The sequence below is a fragment of the Panthera pardus genome, unplaced genomic scaffold (genome assembly GCF_024362965.1).
Source record: "Panthera pardus isolate Hobbes unplaced genomic scaffold, ASM2436296v1 HiC_scaffold_24, whole genome shotgun sequence".
Taxonomy (NCBI): Eukaryota; Metazoa; Chordata; class Mammalia; order Carnivora; family Felidae; genus Panthera; species Panthera pardus.
In genome coordinates, this window is record NW_026526810.1 from 93,486,573 (window position 1) to 93,507,866 (window position 21,294).

The window sequence follows — 21,294 nt, forward strand, 5'->3', positions numbered from 1 at the left end:
GTTAAGTGTTTAAATAAAAATATTATCTGTAATTGCTAAGAATATGCCTTTCGTGATGTGCAGAGGTGCGCACTGCACCCAACAGAATTCCATGAGGCTGAGAAGTCTTTGAGGGCCTGTTGTCCTAACAGAACATTTGCCAGTATCCTGACGGAATTAGGAAGTCCTCCTTGAGCTGCCCTCCAGACATGAGCACACACAAAGGAAGGCTTCATCTGAAATCCTAAGCAAATAAAAGTCAAGTGAGGAAAGTGGAACATTAAATTTTAGAATTGGCAGGTAGCAACATTTTGCAACCTTGAAGATATTATTTAACTAAGAGTTGGAGTTCAACAAAACTGCAATTTTGACAACGAAATGCCGCCTAAAGGTGAAGACTGTACCTGGAAAAAGATCTAAAGTGCAGTTCTTTAACTCAGGGTAATAGGCACGAAAGGCATATATGCCAAAGTCCCAGGGGGGCAGAGAATAATCTGCAGATCACAGAGAAAGGAGAGAATCAACCTTGGTAGGGGAACCCTGGAACACTCCTTTAGATGGGCTGCGGCTATAGAGTCATTTTCCTTGCTTCTCTCTTAGATATTTAGCATTTCCACCGAGAGGTTTTTCCCTCCCTAACCAATTTCAGACTTCTGTAAAGCTGTTAGCATTGATGTGCTGACATTTTATCTGCTCTCTTTATAGGTATCCTTACTCAGATATAGAATTCTCAATCGTTTCTAAGCAAGAACTTCACAAGGATTCCAAAGCCACTCGCGCCTTGTCCATTCAATTTATCCAAGTTGATTCAACAGGAGACTGTAAGGTGCCCATTCCGAGTAACATACTGTATTCAATACTTTGGGGGAAGAGAAAGATGCATCTGACATGGAGTCTGCCCCAAAGGGTCTCATATATGGTCTGGCTGAACAAATAAGTTGACTACATTTATTCTGATGAAATAGAGGTGACAGTGATGATCATGGCAAGCAAGACAAATGTAAGGTACAAGGAGAGTGAAGTGAAGGAGTGACGGTCAGGAAAGGTTTGGAGGAAGAAGGGCTTTTTAAACTGAGCTTTGAGGAACAGGCAGAATTTGGACATGTAGAGATAAGGGAGAGCAGTGTGTCAAACTTGTCCGGATGACAGTTTGTATGTGCAAAGCAAACCCAGCTTGGTACCCCAGAATCAACCCCTCCGTGAGTTAGGCCATCTCATTCACATCACACATCCCCCAAATAACAATTGATTTGGAGTTCCAGTAACATTCTCGTCCAGAAATATTTTTATAGAGTCTTTTTTTTCTTCCCTGGATATTCAATTTCCTAGTGTGAAATCCAGTGCTCCATAGCACAAATTCATGTCTGTGCTTTGTCTAGATTAAATTTTTTAAAACAGCTGTGCTGAGATTTATGTTATTTGTATACAAATGATGCATTTGACATGGGAAAGACCTCTACAAATCTAGCTGCCTCTAGACTCTTTGGGGAAAATAACAGAGAAATCATCCCCAGTATAAATTTCATAGCCTCAGGTCTGCCCCAGCGATACATTTCCAGTTGAATGGTTTCATCACAGAGAAAAAACACTCGGATTAAAAACAAGAGAGGCACAGATAAGAAGGAGGAGAAAGACGGGGAAGCCGAAGGGAAAAAAAAAAGCCCAAATGCAACAAAACGAAGGAGGAAGTTGTCCAGAAATGAGGAAAGCATAGCAGGGACAAGGGAAGAGATGGAAAGGGAAGACAGGATGGGGTGACAAGAAGACTTTGTAAAGCAATGCAAACCCTTTTGCCTGTCCTTACTGTGAAAAGTGTCATGGACCCTCCTAGGAAGGTTGCTCCCCATGGACACACCCATTATTAGCACTTCAAACCATCTGTCTGGCCCAGCCTTTGGCATTCCTGTCCTTGTGGGATAGAGGAAAGACAGACAGAATGCATGGGCTGGAGGAGGCGATGCATGCCAGGGAAGCCTGTGAGGATTGGAGGAAAGAGACCACGCTGGCCCCAATAGCCAGACACCTGTGTAAACTGCAGGAAGCTGAGAGGAGCCCAGCTGAGCTGATGGAGACACCACATGCAAGCGGCTGTAGGAGGCAAAGTCAAACAGAGACAAAGGCAGGCGCACACATGCATGTGTGCACAAGCACACACACACACATACACACATGGGGAAATGAAGCAGACTGATCCAGGAAAGGGCAGAGAAACATTGAGAGGGAAAAAGAAATATTAAGACGAGGAAAATTACCACTGCCCCACCCCCCCAAAGTGCTAAAGGAATATGGTTATTTCTTTATTTTTTTTTCAACGTTTTTTATTTATTTTTGGGACAGAGAGAGACAGAGCATGAACGGGGGAGGGGCAGAGAGAGAGGGAGACACAGAATCGGAAACAGGCTCCAGGCTCCGAGCCACAAGCCCGGAGCCCGATGCGGGGCCCGAACTCACGGACCGCGAGATCGTGACCTGGCTGAAGTCGGACGCTTAACCGACTGCGCCACCCAGGCGCCCCAGGAATATGGTTATTTCTAAATAAATGCCCTCATATTGCATTTTCATAGAAATTTATTTGCTACATCAAAAAGGCATAAACAGTCCCTTTCACTGGGTGAAGAGCACCCAATTAATTAAACTTAATAACTTGTCAAATATCTAGACAGGTGGAAGCTCACTTTAAAACAAAACAAACCTGTAGCTGTTTTGTATAATGCATATGCCCACCCCAAACCTCCTGAATCAGAATTTCTGGGCACAAGGGCTGAATCATGGGGGATACTGATGCCCACTCCTACTAAAGAGCTTCTGAGACATTGGGAGTGCCTTGCATTTCCTTTAGAGGAACATAGAGCCTATATCTGGGAAATGAAACTGTTTACCTGCTCTGATTTTTAAAGGAAACATGTCCAATGCACACGCAAACATAACAGAGGGAAACAGGGATAAAGATCTCGAAATTTGAATTCTTAGAAAAACGGTATACAACATAAACAAGTTAACACCAAGGACTTTCATAAACGCTCTGATCTAATATCCTTAAGGTGTAGTGATTCTCCACTTACTTAAGCATGTTTTTGGTACATGAGCAAAGTGCAAGATAGTGTTTCCCAAAGTATGCTCCATGGTATGCTAATCCCCCAGAAGGCTCTTTGAAGAAAAATGTTAAAGGAGATTGAAAACTGCTACAGATTTTCCCCAGCATCCCCACACGTATACCAACCACCATGATCCAATGAATATTAGTATTTATGACATTTAAAAAAATCTATTTAATCTGTTTCAAAAATTGTTTTCCAAACTTATGTTAGCCAATTTTCAATACAATGCCTATGAGTGTCATAAGAAACTAGTACTATAAGAAATTCATTTTTAAAAAGTCTTGAAACATGGGGGAGCCTGGGAGGCTCATTTGGTTCAGCATCCAACTCAGCTCAGGTCATGACCTTATGGTTCATGAGTCTGAGCCCCGCATTGGGCTCTGCACTGACAGTGTAGAGCCTGCTTGGGATTTTCTCTCTCTCTCCCCCACTCTCTCTCTCTCTCTCCCTCTCTCTCTCTGCCCATTCCCCAGTCGCTCTCACTCTCTCAAAATAAACAAACTTTAAAAAAGAATAATAAAATAAATAGTAAAAAGCCTTGGAAACTTGTGTAAAGAAAGTAACTGGTCACCAATCACATCTTCACATTTGTTTTTTTTTAAAAGGCAAAGCCAGTGATTTGCCAAATTATAAAGCACAGCAACAACACAGGCCTATGTTAAAAACACATATACTGGCATTCAGTATTTTCCACACTGTACGTTCCTAAACTACCTGAGATGAAGATCAAATGACATTATTTTTGATTTGTTAAAAAAAGAAAGAAAAAGAAAGAAAGAAAGAAAGCTTTCTGAGGAATTTGAGCTAAACACAGCTCATGGGCATATCAGACAGGAAAATACTACTTTGGCTAATCTTCAGGAATATATTTAATGCTAAGGACATTGTGAAAGAAAGCCATTGGTAGGGGATTAACTTGGAGGAGCCTCTTGTCAGATGATCAGGATGCCCTCCTGCCCATTGGGTTGCAGTATAGAGTTGGATCAGGTTCTGTAAGGTCCCTGTCCCTTCACTTAGCAGTTTGTCCTGGTCCCTTACATGGAGCCAGCACACAAGGGGGATGACTGGAAGTAGATCAGATCAGCTGTTGGTGAAAACACTGGGTTGATTCATAACTGCCTAATTCACCAGCTCACACACATATGTTATATAAGCAAAGCTAACTTGATAGAAAGGCCTTCCGAGAGCCCCTGAAGGTGAGGCAAATCTGGCTTTAGAAAGGAACACAGGATGAGAGACAAATGTCTCATGAGGGGAATTGGGAAGATGGAGAGCTAACAAGGTAAGAAAATGCAAACTTTCATTTCTAGACTAAATGGACCAAGTGAAGGAAAACCTCACAAGTCATTCATGAGTGGCTTACATAATTGGCACTCTGAAATGAGCGAATAAAACAATTGTTCAAAAGTTGGCCTTTTCATCATGGAGGTGGCTTTTACAGATGGTTTTGGAGCAAACGGTTGCTAGGAAATATGACAGAATGAGGAAACAGACTGTAAGTGATATTTGGGGTGTGTGCAAGATAGGGTGGGGTGGGCAAGATGATCTAACATACCTAAATTTCTTGTCCGTGGTTGATTTGGTTTTAAGTCTTTATTTTGAAATTTCCAAAGCATACCTTTCTAACTTGGTTTTAGAATATGAAACCCGATATGCATTCTTTTAAAACCTAGTGTCTGCACGATGGATGATGGTGGTGAGAGAGAACAATTCAGCAAGAAAACAATGAAAAATTCCATTATGTTGTTCATCAGGTCAAGATTTTGTTAATTGTGTCTCAGTTTTCTCCTTAATAGAAACAGGTGTGGTTTTACTCAAAGTAAAAATGCCAAATAATCTTCTAATGGTCACAAAGCTATGTACTGTTGTTTGTTGATTTCCATTGCTCTCTTTCTTTCCCCAAACCTCTCCCTTGTCCCACCCATGAATAGTTCAGCACAGTACTAAGCCAGCAGCTAGGGCAATGGGAACACAGGAGCTGGCTCCTCTGGGTGCTAAGGAAAAAATAACCACCACCACATCAGTAATGGAAACGGGGTGATGTTTTTCGAAGCAGTCTGTTTGTGAAACGTGCTACAGACATAGACCTACTTGTGGTTCTCCTGTGTGGCTTCGTTGAGGCTCAGAAGAGTCCTTGCTAAAAAGAAAAAAAGTCTCTATTACCTTTGAATTGACTGGGTTACTCAAACTGACGGTCTAGGAGAGTGAAAATATCTATTGATCTGTGGATAAAGAAGTATGTATAGATTTATATAATGTTAGGGGAGAAATATATAAATGTATAAAGCAGATCGTAAAGAAATATGCATAGGCTAATCCCATTTTGTTAAAATAAGTAATATCTGTTTCCATGAAAAATGTATTGTAGGTAACAGCCTGCTAAAATGGTAGTCTCCACGTGTTAGTTTTAATAAGATAGACTCAGAATGAGTTATGACACAGGCCTCCAGAATTTCTGACTTTAGAAACGAAACAATCAAATACCAGTTCTACAATTCTAGGTCACTTGCCAAAGGACCTCTCACTCACACTGAGAACATGAAAGGGTAGGAAAGAGAAGGGGGTTTTCCGTAAGATGCTGGAGAGAGCTATTCTAGGCTCCAAATTCCATTCCCCTAAAGCAGGAGATAAGAAGTGCCACCCTTTTCACCTCTAGTCTTGTGACAATGGACTTCCATGGGATTACTCAGAGAGCTTAGAGTACATTCTTTGTCTTTAGGAAACACAGAGGGCTAGTAACTAACACACGTTGAGAGTGTTAAAACCGTGTGGCAATGGGGTAGAGATAGCTGCCTTGGAACTAGTCTATTGTCCAAGAGTTTGTTGGGGAAAAAGATGCATGAGTATTTCTCATGGACAAGAGGTGAACCACATGTAAGAGCAGGCTAACAAAGGCTGGTATTAGGTCCTTAAAGTTTTTTTTTTTTAATGTTTATTTTTGAGAGAGAGAGACAGAGCATGAGCGGGGCAGGGGCAGAGAGAGAGGGAGACAGAATCCAAAGCAGGCTCCAGTCTCTGAGCTGTCAGCACAGAGCCCGACACGGGGCTCAAACTCACCAACGTGATCATGACCTGAGCCAAAGTCGGACGCTTAACCGACTGAGCCACCCAGGCACCCCTTGGGTCCTTTAAAATAAAAGTAACCAGAGGAACAAAGGGACTGAGCACCAAGAAGCTGAAGACAGACACCTGGACTCCTAGAAGCTGTGGAAGTAGTTGCGAATAACCATCCCAGAAAGAATTGCATGTAGCCCTAAGTGGTGGGAATCTCTGAGGACTAGCAAAAAGGGTCAAAAAAAGAAAAAGTAGTAACCTTTAACTAGGGCCTTTTTGAAAGTGAAAATGGGAGCTACTAATAGTTATTCTGGAACAATAAACATAAACCAGCATTATCCCAAGTAAACTGGAAAGAATGGTTATCTTGTGGGGTGCCTGGGTGGCTCAGTCAGCTGAGCATCTGACTCTTGATTTCAGCTCAGGTCATGATCCCAGGGTCATGGGATTGAGCTCCACATTGGGTTCCACACTGAGTGTGGACCTTGCTTGAAATTCTCTCTCTCTCTCTCTCTCTCTCTCTCTCTCTCTCTCCCTCTCTCCTCTACTCCTAATTTTTACTATCTGTCACGCAGACAGCCTCATGCTGATTATGACAGCACTCACTATTTAAGATTGTGCCCATATCCCCTTGGCTAGACCATGAAGGGGCAAGAAAAAGATAAGCTATGAAAAAGAAGAGAGAAAAGGACCATATCCCCTATTCCCAAGAGTTACTTACTTGTCTATTATTTAGTTTTGAAACTTAAAGAGGTTTTAAGCTAGTCTTTGGCTGCTAATTTCTAATTCTACTGCAGTACATTTAAAGAATACTGTCCGCATATTGATTTATTGAAGGTTTTCAATGGTTTAATACTTTTGTAAGAGCTGTACATGTTTGAAGCCAAGTAGTATTCTCTGTTTGCTGGGGTAGAGTTCTGCATATATTACCAACTTAAACCTCATACCTTACATGAAAAATAACTCAAAATGGACCATAGATGGGCACCTGGGTGGCTCAGTTGATTGGGCATCCAACTTCAGCTCAGGTCATGATCCTGAGGTTCGTGAGTTCAAGTCCCCCATCAAGCTCTGTGCTGACAGCTCAGAGCCTGGAGCCTGCTTTGGATTCTGTGTCTTCTTTCGTCCTGCCCCTCCCCTGCTCATGCTCTGTCTCTCTCTGTCTCTCTCTCTCTCAAAAATAAACATTAAAACATTTTTTAAATGGACCATAGATTTAAATAAAATCATAAAACTATAAAACTTTTCAAAGATAACATTGGAGATCATCCAGACCGAGGACTTAATGAAGAGTTCTTAGACAAATTACCAAAAGCATGATCCATTAAAGAAAAAAAAAATCAGTAAATTAAACTATATCAAAATTAAAGTCTTTTGTTCTGCAAAGACACTGTTTATCCTCCCCCCCCCCCCCGCCCCCCCGGCCATTAAGAGGATAAAAAGACAAGTTGCAGTTTAGGAAAAAATATTTGCAAGTGACATTTTTGACAAAGAACTAGAACATATAAAGAACTCCCAAACTCAACAATGTCAAAACAAACAATCCAAATAGAAAATGGGCAAAGACATAAAGGGAGACATTTCACTGAAAAGGATATATGAATGGTGAATACACACATGAAAACATGTTACTACTGGCCCTTAGGGAAATGTAAATTAAGGCCATGATGAGTTATCACTACACATTTAAAATTAAAAATAATGACAATGACAAATGCTGGTGAGGATGTGGAGAAGGTGGGGGGGGGGTAGAAAAAAGGATGTGGAGAAGGTAGATTTCTCATACATTCCTGGTGGGAAAGAGTTTGAAAGTTTCTTTAAAAACTAAACATAGGGGCACCTGGGTGGCTCAGTTGGTTAAGCGACCGACTTCAGCTCAGGTCATGATCTCACAGTCTGTGAGTTCGAGCCCTGCATCAGTCTCTGTGCTGACAGCTCAGAGCCAGGAGTCTGCTTCGGATTCTGTGTCTCCCTCTCTCTCTGCCCCTCCACTGCTCACGCTCTGTGTCTCTCTGTCTCTCAACAATAAATAAACGTTAAAAAAAAATTTAATATAAAAAAAACCTAAACATATGCTTACCATATAAGCTCAGAATTGTACTCCTGAGCATCTATTCTAGAGAAATAAAAACATCTCTGTACAAAAATGTATATATGACTGTTCACAGCATGTATATTTGTAATGGTCAAAATATCCTTCAATGGATGGATAGTTAAACTATATATATCAATACCATGGAATACTAGTTAGCAATAAAAAGAAGCAAACTCTTGATACATACAACTTAGATGGAGCTTACAGTCAGCATGCTGAGTGAAAAAAGATAATTTCAAATAATTAAATATTATATGATTCTATTTATATAACATTTAAAATGATAAAATTATAGAGGCGGAAAAAATTGGGGGTACCCAAGGTTAGGGACGGTAGAGAGAAAGGAGAAAAGTGGATCTCATGAGGAAGTCTTTATCATGATGTAATAGTTCTGTATCTTAATTGTGGTGGTGGTTACACAAATCTACACATGTGATAAAATACCCAGAATTACACTCACACTTATCGATGCTAAGTTCCTGGGGTTTATATTGTACTATATTTACATATATATCCTCATGAGGAAGATAAACTCTAAAATAACAAGTTGTAAATCACCAGATCTAAGAAGACTAAGGAATGACCAAACCGCTCTGTGACCCACTATTTTTAATAGTTGAAGGTAACAGAATATTGAGATTTGGCCAAGTTATGTATCCTAATAAGATTATTTCTGAAAAGCAAGTTCTTGGGGATAAAGGGGTTTCGGTACTTCCCCTGTTCACAAAAAGGTTAGTAATATTATTAAAAGTGACGCTTCTGTATATTTTTGTACAACAGCTTTAGGACAGGCAGACTGTACCAGAAGTCTTTTTTAAGTTTGACAGACCCAGAGATTAATGATGAATTCAACTCTGCTTCTGCTTTGCTTGACTGCCAAGAGATTTCTGGGTGTCACACAGCAAACTTAGTGAGTCTGATTAAAGAAATATTTATACAATGAAACAATCAGTTGAGAAGAAGAGCACGTAATTACCACTGACAATGGAACAAACATGGTGAAAGCCATGAGTGATTTAGGAAGGAACCCCAAGCGTACGAGGCCGTGTTCTCACCCTTTATTATTATATTTTTTAACTTTTATTTTTTGGTTGGAAGACAGTAAATCTAGTCCCTGATATTCCACCTTGGCTGGAAGAGGATGTCCCCAGATTTTTGCTTTTAAACATACTAATTCATGCAACAGAGACTCCAGTAGCATTTCAGGAATTATGACATGAAATTCAGAAATATGCTACGAAAATTGGTCCTTAAGGTGGAAGACATTTTTGGTTAGTACTTAAGAGTCTTTCTTTATGATTAACTTCTATATCTTTGTTCTCGACATTTAAGCCTAAAGACCATCCTAAACATTTGAAGTTTTCCTTTATAATGAATTCCATGGGGAAAGGCAGGGCAGCATAAACAGAAGCAGTTCTTTGGGAGTGTGTGAACTGTAAATCAGGAACAGGCTTTAATCTATGACATAAAATTGATGTTCTCTATGTCAGTGTTTTAAAGTGGGGCACATTTATTCAACCAGAATGGCTTAATGGGTAGAAGACTGGGAGGAGTTTCTACTTGCCTAGAGCCTAATGCAGCATCTACCCCTAAACCAGCCTTGTGACCATGCAAGCCATATCACTCCTTTACACCTCGGAGCTGTTTTTGTTTTTCACTGCAAAATGATGTGGTTACATAACATTAATGATCCTCATAAAACCACTAAAGGTTTATTCAAACTCCTAAAAAAAAAAATATGGCGGGGGGTTGGGGGGGATGGGAATAGAAATTTTAACTAAAGTGATGGAAGTTTAGATTTAGCCACAGTGGAGAAAGGGACAGTGAGCTGACCAAGGATGTGTGAAAGGATCGACCTGGGTTGCTTAGGAACCAGCTGAGAGCAGGATTCTTTGGTCTCTGTTTGCAGGAAAAGGTGGCTTTTTTTTGCAATAGTTCTCAGCAAATATTTTTCTTATATGTCATGTCTACTATGTTTTAGTGACCAGAGAGCCAGTATTAGGTAAATGAATGAAGAGATCATTAGATGAGGGTTGATAGCTTGGACTCGGACTCGTTATCTCTAAAGCACGTTTCAACCCAGAGATTCTGTATCCTTCACAAGAAGGACAGTGGAAAGGCTTAAGGGAACAGAGATAAAGGAAAAATTAATTTACATCTGAAGAACCAAGGATGCAAGAAGTCAAGAACTGAGCTTTGATGTGTGCCGCCATTTAATGTTCGTTCTAGTCTGATTCTGTGTATCACAATCAAGAATCAAAAAACAATCTCGGAAGCACAATAAGCAACTCTTGAAGAATAGCATGTTATTGTGGGCTTTCTTGGGTGGTGTGGCTGGAGGTTTCACACCTTCTTCACAGGTAACTTTCTGAAACTCTTGTTTAGACAGGTCATTTTCTCTTCTAAATCTTTCACTGACAACTGCTACGACTATTCTAGGCCATCATCAGCACACTCCTCTGTCCAGGCCTTCCTTCACCAGCCCTGCACCAGGAAGAGAGGACCAACATGACCTCCACCCTGCCCTGAGTCTGTAAGCGTCCCTCTAGGACCCAAAGGGACCCAGGGACCCAAAGACCTTGCATGGCCTTCCCTTTCCCCCGTAGAGATTGCACACAGATCTCTGAGACACGGATTCATTTCTCCCTCTGACCACTTTTCTCCTGAAATACTCTTGAGAAGAATTTCTGGTGTAAAAACTCTCTATTGCATCATAGTACAAGCCCTTTGAAGAGTCAAATAAATGTAGTTACTTAAAACTAAAATTAAATATATGTCATATACAAAATATACACCATCTATTGATAATTTGGCAGAGGGGATGGTTGGATAGAGACCCTGTAATTTTCCCCTTCACTCTTGGCTATGAGCCCTGTTTCCACTGACTTAGTTCAGCTAATGAATTGTCTTGCTGTTGTGAATGTTTTATATGTCCTGTACCACGTCATTCCGGACATGAAAATGCCACCCATTGTCTTTCTCCCAAAACATCTGTGTATATAGCAGACTTCTCAAAACATTTAAGAATAACAAGAAGGGGCCACATCATGAAACATTTAAGAATAACAAGGGGCCACATCACAGGTAATTCAACATGTAATACTCATCTTCATTGTTCTCAAAAGTCCCCTGGCTATTTCCTACAATCAGCAAAATCCCCTTAGAAGGCAGAAGGACCCCAGAGTGAAACAAGACAGAAGGGAAAAGATTTAAGAGGACCAAGAATGTAGAGTCAAGTTAGCCTGAAAGACCCTAATAGCAAAAAGCAAAATGGACATTCAAACTGTAGAGAGAAAAATATGATATTTGTTTGAACTATATAGATCCATTGTTTTCAGTAGTAGAATTACAGTGTGAAATTTAAGGTCATTGGCTTTCACACTGCTTTGGCAAATATGATGCAAAACATGGAGAAATAGAAACTATTTGTCTCACAAATGTTCATAAAATCTGAAAGTACTTTAACTTTAGATATGAATACATATTGGTCTAGTTTCTACTAGTTTTCTTTTTCTTTTCCAATCTAAGTAAGTATTTATACACACATCACACACACATATGATATTGTTACATTATATAACAATTGTATCCATCACTTACTATTTCAAATAAGCCTCACTGTATCCATGGAGTTTAGGAAGAAACAAGAGCGGTGCTTCCTATTTTGGGATCAGGGAAACTGATGCACAGAAGGGTTAAATGCCTTCCTTCCCACAAGGTCACAGAGAGAATCTACACCAGGAGAGAGAGAAGGGGTCTTTCCTTCACTGCGTACAGTTTTATATGTTAACCATCATGCACATGCTAAGTCAATGGATGCTGGCACTTTACATAAATATATGATGATGCAGTGCTATATGTAATAAAAATCTGAAGCATGAAATGTGGAAGCAATTCAAGAAAACAGATCTCACATTTTTGCCTTTGTCAGAGTCAGAATCTGACATGCTCTGATTAAAATTCAACATCTGCAGGCATTTAAAATTAAAATATACAGGTATTCGTGTTTTCCTCCTTCCACGATGTTTTATTGCTGCTTTTTTCATCTTAAATATTAAAAACATTACATTATTTTATTTCAAATGTCGAACTTCATGTCTCAGTATATTACGCATTGCCCTTTCACCTCTGAGCTCTGGTTCAAATCCAGCTCTTAGCCGAGGAAATAAAAAACATCTGAAAATATTTAGTAGACTCATCTCAAGGCCTAATGGACTACAGTTTACATTACCTTGACAAACACAACAAACAAACAGATCGGCCACAAATTACAATGTGTAGGTGAAAACATTCAGGAAGGAACAGTATAGAGAGGCGTCTCAGGCAGACCTGAAACCTGTGTCTTTATTCCACAGAGAATGTGAAACAAAGAAGGAGAAAAATCTGGGCTGCACCTGTCCCACCAAAAACAGGTGAATGAAGGATCCAGGTCGTAGAAATCTACCTCCACCATTTTGTGGTAGGGAAAACTGCCATTTGGAAGGAGACAGGGGACAGGAGGAATAAGAGAAAGCATCCCCCGAATAAATCGTCAGCTGCATCACATTACTCTTCTGTTCATGCAAACATTATTTATCCAGGCATGCACTGAAACCCAAACACTTTGCTAGGTACTTTTTCACGGGTATTTCCAGCAAGTCAGGAAAATAATAAAGGTAACCCTGGCCTAGAGACAAATCAAAGAAAAATGCCTATTTATTCTCTTAAGGACCAACTTTGATGAACAAGTTCATATTTCATGATTTAAAAACAAGGAAGCAATAAGCCGCTTCGTGTGAAATCTGCTACCCTCTCCGGCAGTGGGCGACCAAGTGCCTTCAGGTGCAAGGGATCCCGAGGACGGGCCTCATATAGAAACATTCTGATTTTTTTAGTGTTCAATGCCATGTAGTTCAAGACCTACGTATGTGCAGGCCACCAGTGTCTCTGCTGTACAGCTCTTCTCCAGGCCCCACATTTCCTGACCGACGGGTTTGTGCCCCCTCCTCCGGCCCTACCTCCTCCCTCCCCCACCATCTCATCTTCTAGGAGGCACTAGACAGTGACAACTATAAGGTGAGCGAGCAAATCCAACCCCTAAGTCAGAAGTTCAGCATATAAAGCTATCTTGGGAAATCTATTGAAATGCATATTCCCAGGCCCAATATCAGAGATTCCAATTCTGAAGGTTTGACATGGGACCTGGAAGTGTGCATTTTAAAGGCTGTGAGTTGATGCTGACGCAGGTGGTCCGGGGTTCACATTTTGGGGAAAACTGCCTGGGCCCCAGCGCGGACCTGACTCCTGTTCTCAGTGGCTTCATTCAGGTGAGGGCAAAAAAGACTAACAGAGTGGAAACATCCACACCCATCCTTGCTTCCTTTCCTCTGCCTTTAGGGCTGGCCGTCTAGAAAGGTTTCACTGAGGACAGAGGCTCTGATAGGGCTGAGGAGCAGCAAACCAGGCATTTCAGGTGACAGGGACAAGTAACTAGGTATATCCCACCCCAAGTCTCCCTGAGCCAGCAGTGCACACGCTCCCTGACTCCATTCTTAGCAGCACATTCCACCGTTTAATGCCCTCCGCTGGCAGAAAGCTCTTTCTCCCAGCTCACCTGCATTCTTGAGATTTGGAGCCATTTTTGCTTTTAATTCTCCACTCAACAGCAATAGACAACATCAGGCGCCAGCCTGGGATAGAACAGAACCATTTATACGGTGTTAAGTGACACACTAAGAAAGGCCATGGTCAGAGAAATACTGAATTCGAGGGTGCTCTGAATCTAGCTTCTGTAGTAATTCTTCGGTGGTTTGAATTCTGATTTATGATAACAGTTTGAAAGGTCTTCCGTAGATTCTTTCAGCTTCTCAGTGGTGCAACTTGGAAATAGTTTATTCTCTCATACTTTGTATGTGAAGTTTCTGCCAAACCTCAAATGGCCTTTCTCTTTTCTTTTTCCCCCCCTGACAAATACCTAAAGACAGAGCTGCACTCAAACATTCAAATTTGGTAGCATTAACTCCAGTTACATAACAGACATCCCACTTAAAGAAGGAGACAAAAATCATAAAAACCTTCTGTTTCACTTAATTTAATATTTGACGAATCCCTCAAAGAACAACCAGGATATTCTCACCAAGTATTTTCAGTCGTGTCTTTACCCCATCTGTGCCTGGAGTTTGTACGAGAACATCTTAAGAGGTTAATAAATCCTCCTTTCCTGACACCCAGCTCCCAACAGGGACTGTGTTGGACAGATGGTATGAGTCCCTGGGTGCTGATCTGATTCCAAGGCAGGTATCTCAGTGATGGGAGACGGTAGGGTTCATTTTGAATTGTCCTTTGCACTGTCTTCACCGTAAGATGCCTTTCAGTCAAGGCTGGTCAGATGAAAAAACAAATTGAGAGTTGCTGGAGGGGAGGTGGGTGGAGGGATGGACTAAACGGGTGATGGGCATTAAGGACGGCACTTGTTGAGATGAGCACTGGTGTCTGTAAGAGATGAGTCACTGGGTTCTACTCCTGAAGCCAAGACTACACTGTATGTTAACTCGCTTGAATTTAAATTTTAAAAAATGGGAAAAAAGTGAAGAAAAACCATACTCTTCTCCATTTAGGAATTTAATGAGATCAACTCAGGTGATGAACTCACTTCCAGCACATGTGATTGTGACTAGACGATCAAGTGACAGAGGACAAATTTCCATAGTGGGGACTGAAGTGGACGATGATGGTGGTGTTCTCCCCTGTTGTCTTTTTTTTTTTCCCCGCGAGGCACTTCAATACCAGAAAATTGGTATTTTTCTTATGTTGGACATTGCTCTTTAGGCCTGTCATAACATACAGATGCATTTCACACTTCCTGTGAAGTGTTTTGTTATTAGAAATACCACAAAGTGGGGTCAAGTGTATGCTCTCTCAAAGAGTATTTTTCAAGAATAAGATAAAGCAAATTTCATTGGTAAAAGTTAACTCACGTTTGCTTGCTTAACCAACCAGCAATCATTTGTCAAGTCTCCATTATTTCCACACTACTGTACCCTATATTGATACAAGTATAACACTATAGGGGCACCTAGGTGGCTCAGTCAGTTAAGCGTCCGACTCTTGATTTTGGCTCAGGTCATGGTCTCACGGTCCGTGGGATCCAGCTCCGCATTGTCAGTGTGGTGCCTGCTTGGGATTCTCTCTCTCCCTCCCTCCCTGTCTCTCTCCCTCTCTCTCTGCCCCCCCCCTCTCTGCCCCTCCCTCCCCCTCAAAATAAATAAATACACTTAAAAAAATCTAGGTAAACACTCAAGACTTACTTCTGATGAGGAACAATCATAACTCCAACTTCCAACACTGTGTATGACTGGTCCATGACAGTCATTTCTTACATACACAATAAATGAAACTTAAATATGGAGATACAGATTGAAAATTCTATAGATCTGATAATAGATAGTGTGTGGCATTTCTCAACCTCATTCGACCATGGAACCCCACTCTCAGGAAGTTCCTCGAGGAATCATGTTCCACAGAGCTCCACAGAACTCACTTTGGGAATTCTAACTCCAGTACAGTTCAGTGGGAGAGGAGGAATTCCTACTGGGTATTGCAAGAAGCAAAGAATTAAACGGATGGAAATGAGGGAAGAAACTCCAGAAGAACAGAAGAATAGGGTAGAGAAAAGAACAAAAGAATAAGGTAGAGGTCAAAATTAACCTAGAACATGGGAAATCAAGGAAATTTACCTAAAACTGGTTATAACCGAAATCACTAGAGAGTTACCTGGTTTTGTAATATTCTGCCTGGCCAAATAACACCTGTTGCCACCAAAATAGACAATGAAACCTGAGGTAAACTTGTGGCAGTACAATAAGCACGTGGATTTATAATCTCCTGGAAAACTAACAATCAGTTAAACCGTATGTGGGGGCCACAGCACAGACCAAGCCATTAGGCCAAGCCTAATGGTTTCATATTAGAAGCTTCTGTAGAAGTTTAGGGGGACAGCGGTAAAGAAATAGAGGGAAAGATCAGGGAAAGTCTTATGTTTATCCTTTTTATTTTTTTTTCCAAAGTAAGAGATACCAACCATTACAACAATTGAGGTTCTAGATGTTTTTGTTCCTTCACTGATTTTTCTACATCTCAAAATAGTCTTTTAAGGGCACAATCCTTTCTCACATCTCTTTTACTTCCATTTTATCCCCCTGGCTGCTTTTATTTCCAAAAAAACCTTCAGAAAAAATTTTGGTTTGCGACAGGATCTTGATAGTCAGCTTTTTTTGTTTAGTCCTGAATCGGCAGTCGATGAGTTTTGTACCCTGAGTGAATCACCTACGTTCTTTACTTCAGTTTCCTCTTTTGCATTAAAGGGAGTGAACTAAAAGACAGTCTTTAAAAATCGACATGTCCTTCCTTCTAAGAGAGCTATTTTCGATATTAAGACAAGTCCCATCAAGTGAAGGAATTCCATATCCAGCGGAAGCCCTCTCCCACGGTGACCATACCTGGTGGCGCTTCTGTGTTTATGCCCTCTCCACACGGCACCATCAGTGTACTCAGCCACTCCATATACTTACGACGTTTTCACAGGTCTGCCTCTTCTACCAGAATGTGAAATGCTTGATTTAAGGGGCCGGATGTTTCTCATGTTTGCTTACCTGATCTTATATCAGGAGACAACACCCCCAGGCAGGACTGTCTAATGGTTAAGAACATGGGTTCTGGTCCTGAGTGGGTTGGAATCTTGGTGCAGCCACCTCACAGGTTGTATGACCTTTGGAAAATTGCTTATGCTCTCTATGCCTCTGTATCTTCACCTATTAAAAAGAGGCGAAAAGCAATGGCTTTGACTTCATGATGGGATTAAATAAGCATAGAGTACTTAGAGCAATGATTAAAAATATGAGCTAATTTTCGGGACCCAGCATAATAAATGTTCAGTCAATGTTTCAGTGAAAGAGTAAGTCTACCAACCTAGGAGGTTACCTGGGAATAGATTGATTATAAAAATATACACATAGAATTTGTGAGAAAGACAAAGTCGAATAAGATACAGTCCATGCCAGTTAGAAAATTACAGTCTAGAAGGGAAAGTAAGACATGCACGTGGGTCATTACAATACTAGATAGAATCTGGTAAATACGCTGTAACAAGAAACAAAGTGTAGCAGGAGTTTGGAGAAGAGAGATGATTTCCAACAGAGCGGATCAGTAACTGCTGCGTGGGTTGATACATCTTTCAACAGAAGAGAACTGTGTTTACACAGCATCTGTTGCATCATCTCCCCCAGGCTTCTTCCCCTTGGAGATTAGTAGATTAAAAAAAAAAATCCTTCTTTACAACACATAGAAATTGAGACTTAGACAGTCAAATTTGCATCTTGTCTGGGGCCAATGACTTAAATTCCAAGTTATGTTTTTGAACAACAAGGACGGGGGATGGGTATCCCCAAGGGGTTGTCTGCTGTTTTGTGCAACCAGAAAACTTTTGCTGCCAAGCACCAGAGGCATATGCATGAGCGTAACACCAGGAGAGCAGCCAAGGCCCCACTCGGGATGCTTTTATTGTTTGTCTAAAGTGGATGTTTTTCCAAGCAAACTGCATTGTGTTCCAAAAGGAGATCCATCATACTTGTCTTTGTGGTTACAGAGCAAGGAATCAAAATGATGGGGTGATGGGTGCCTGGGCCAAAGGAAAAGATACTGCAGATCGGAGGCCCCTCCCTTTGCCTGGTCATTTTCAAGAACAAGAAAATCTTTGGAATGAACATGTAGTGAATGACCTTGAAGGAACCTGTCCCCACCGTTTGATTCTTAGGGAGTTTGAGACACTTGGGAAATCCAGTGAAGCCACTGGGAACTTTCACCTAGACTACAAAGAGTAGAGAACCAGTTTACATTTGTCCAGTGATGTAAAGTTTTCTCAACTTCTGAAGAGTTAAGTCACAGTTTGTGAGTTTGGGAGATTCTAGGCTACATAGTGCAGATTTCCAACCTCACCAAATATATGCACTCTTAAATGCATCAAGGTTATTATGTATTTTCTAAAAGTTAAAACCATAAATTCCATGAGATTTGAGCCAAAATACATACCTATTCTTAAAATCTCATGGGTTTTGTGTGTGTTTGTGCGTGTGTGTGTGTGTGTGTGTGTGTGTGACTTTTCAAATAGCCCTACATTTAAAATCATGGTCCTGTGTTTCAATGTCTTAACACACTAGACGGTTTCAAATGATCACATCTGAATCAGGTGTGGAATTTCAAGACACTAGCTTAGCACCACTCCCTGAAGAACATATCTAGGGTCTTTGGTGCACACAAGCACCATTCCTCCTTCACTGAATCCTCATCCTATCCCACCCCAAGCTCGATCAGATTTATCTCAGGCATTGTCTCCCCAAGCTTCTCTTACTACCATTTCAACAGATTCCTCGTCCCACCTCTTTCTTCATCTTCCATGCAGTTCTAGAAAGGATGATGCTTCTATCTCCAGAAATACTGACCTCTATGAACACTGTAGTTGTGAATCTCCTCCCTTCTCCCTCCTCCCTTCTGCCTCATAGTCCTCTATCCTTTCCCTTGTAGCAACTTTCCAGCTCCTTTTCCTTGGCTCTTGAACGTGTACTCGTGTCTATTTCTTAAAAGCAACTGTAACTTTATCACCATCTTTATCCTCATTTTCCTCATCTATCATTTATTGATGACCATGTGCCAAGCACTGTGCTAAGAACCTTAGGTCTTATTTTGGTTAATCCTCACAATAATACTTTCAGGTCAGTATTTCTGTGTCTGCAAACTAACCTTCAAAACTCAACTCCTGGGATGGGTAAGTCTAATTCTACCATTTGTTTACTTTGTCCCATGCTTTTTGATTACCACAATCTGGTTTCTGTTTTTGTATCACCCTTCTAAAACCATTCCCACAGATCAAATTGACCCCCTCCCCCAACACACCCTCTTATGCCTGCAGATCCTTGGACTTCACATTCTAATAACCTATTTCTTTCTGATCACTGATTTAGGAATCCATGCAAGGTTTATTTATAGACTCCTTCCTCCTATACGGACTCCATTGGGTTGTTTATATGCTCCATACAGCTCTTACCAAAGATGTTTGAACTATCACTCGGGCCTAAAGCACCGTCTCAAAATTCTCTCCAATGTGGTAAGACACAATTTTCCAAAGGTTATACACAAATATCTTTAAAGTTCCCATGTTGATATCCATAAATTTTAGGAAAACATGTAAGTTGTCCGTCAAATTCAAAATTCCATGGATATTGCAGTTTAGGAAATATTTAGGAGTAGACAATGATTGATTAAAAAAATATTAAGCATGTAAGAGTACAGATGGTACACAGATATGGAACAAATTGTGAAAGTAATGTTCAAATTATGAAAATGTTATAGAACACCTTATTCTGTTGTCAAAAAGGAAATGGCCCCCCAAATTCCTAATTACCTTCCCCTCTTTCTCTGTCTCTACATTCTTTTACCTTACCTGTTACATTCAGTGACATCGTCTAACTGCTCAGTCCTTGAAATAACCATACACCCCCCTATTTTCTTCATTCTTTCTATCCAGTCTATCTCCAAGGTTGCCAGATCTTCTGCAATTGTATTTTCAGTCCCATAGCTAAGACCCCAGGAAATAAATGATTCAAACAACTCCCTCACCTGTCGTCTAGCAAAAATTCTTCAAGAGCCATTTTAAATCAAATGCTTAGTAAAAGCAAAAATTTCTAACAGCATAGACAACTATTGTTCCATCCCCCATTTCCCGTGCCATGGAAATTGGGAGAAGGCCATTTACAGAAAGTCTTAGAAGCTAGAAAGGTAAGTTTGCAGAATAAGGCTGTCTCAAACTTCTAACATCAGAACAAGTCACACTGTCCCTTTTCCCCAAACGCATGCCCTCGGCTAGTTTGCCAGTGCCTTCCTCTGTCACACCTGATTCATACCTGTCTCCTGGGTGACCTTTCACTGCCACCTGCTCTTCCACCACCAGTTCTCTGAAGCTTAGCTTGGTACTTCCCCTTGCCGGTTCTTCAGTATCCAACCCTCTACCAAACTCGGTCATTGCATCCTGCGGAGCTCCTCTTCCACTGGCCGTCCACTCTTCTAAAGTTGTTTCCACTCTCTCAGGCTGATTTGTTCAGCAGAATCATTTCTCCCACGGTTTCCAGATGAAGCTGCTTCTACCTGAAGTCTGTTCTAGCTTTCTCCACCTCCCTCTATAGAGCCTCAGATCTGGTTTCACCATCACTCGGCAAACCCTACTGAAGTATAGCCACTTATATAACATCTTCTCCACAAATTTCAGATTTCTACCAATGTCCCAATACGATCTCATCCTCCAAAGTGCTGCTGGCACCTGGATGTGTTTTCCTTTTCATCTTACTCAAGGCCACTGGCCTCAATGACTTTAACATCCAGCACCCTGGACCTTTCCCGTTCTCCTCAACCCTTCTGCCACAAGACATTGCTGACTCAAATCTCCTTAAATCTAAGTCTTCCTTTGTTTTCATGGCACTCATTATTCTGATTCTTCCTTTTTCACTCTGACTACTTCTTCTCTTTCTCTAGCTCCCCTTTTTCTCCATTCCCTAAATTAATGTGTTCTGCAAGATTCTGTTCTTGTTTCCTTTTTTTTTTTAATCTTCATGCTATAGAGATCTCTTCTACTCCAGTAAATCTAACCCTTAATTCTACACTGATAAATCAGTAATTCTGACACTTTTACAAAGCTTATTGGTCATTTTCATCTGCTTGGTGAGCAGTTCCATCTATATTTTTGGTATCTCAGTGTGTCAATTTCTCCTTCCTGCCCTGACTTCTCTATATTTCGGTTAGTGGTACAAACATTTTCCCATTCATATGCATTCAAATCCTAAGAATCATTACTGCATGCTGCTTTTCCCTCCCTGGCCAAATCTATCAATTCCTGTCAATTGTTTTCTTATTTTACCTTTCATCTGGTCTCTTTTCTTTTACTGTAAGGTGAATATCATTATTGCTAAGGATTGAAACTCAAGTTCAGTCTTCAGCCAGAATCTAAGCTTCTTCCTCTCATCAAATGGATTGCCTGAAAATAGA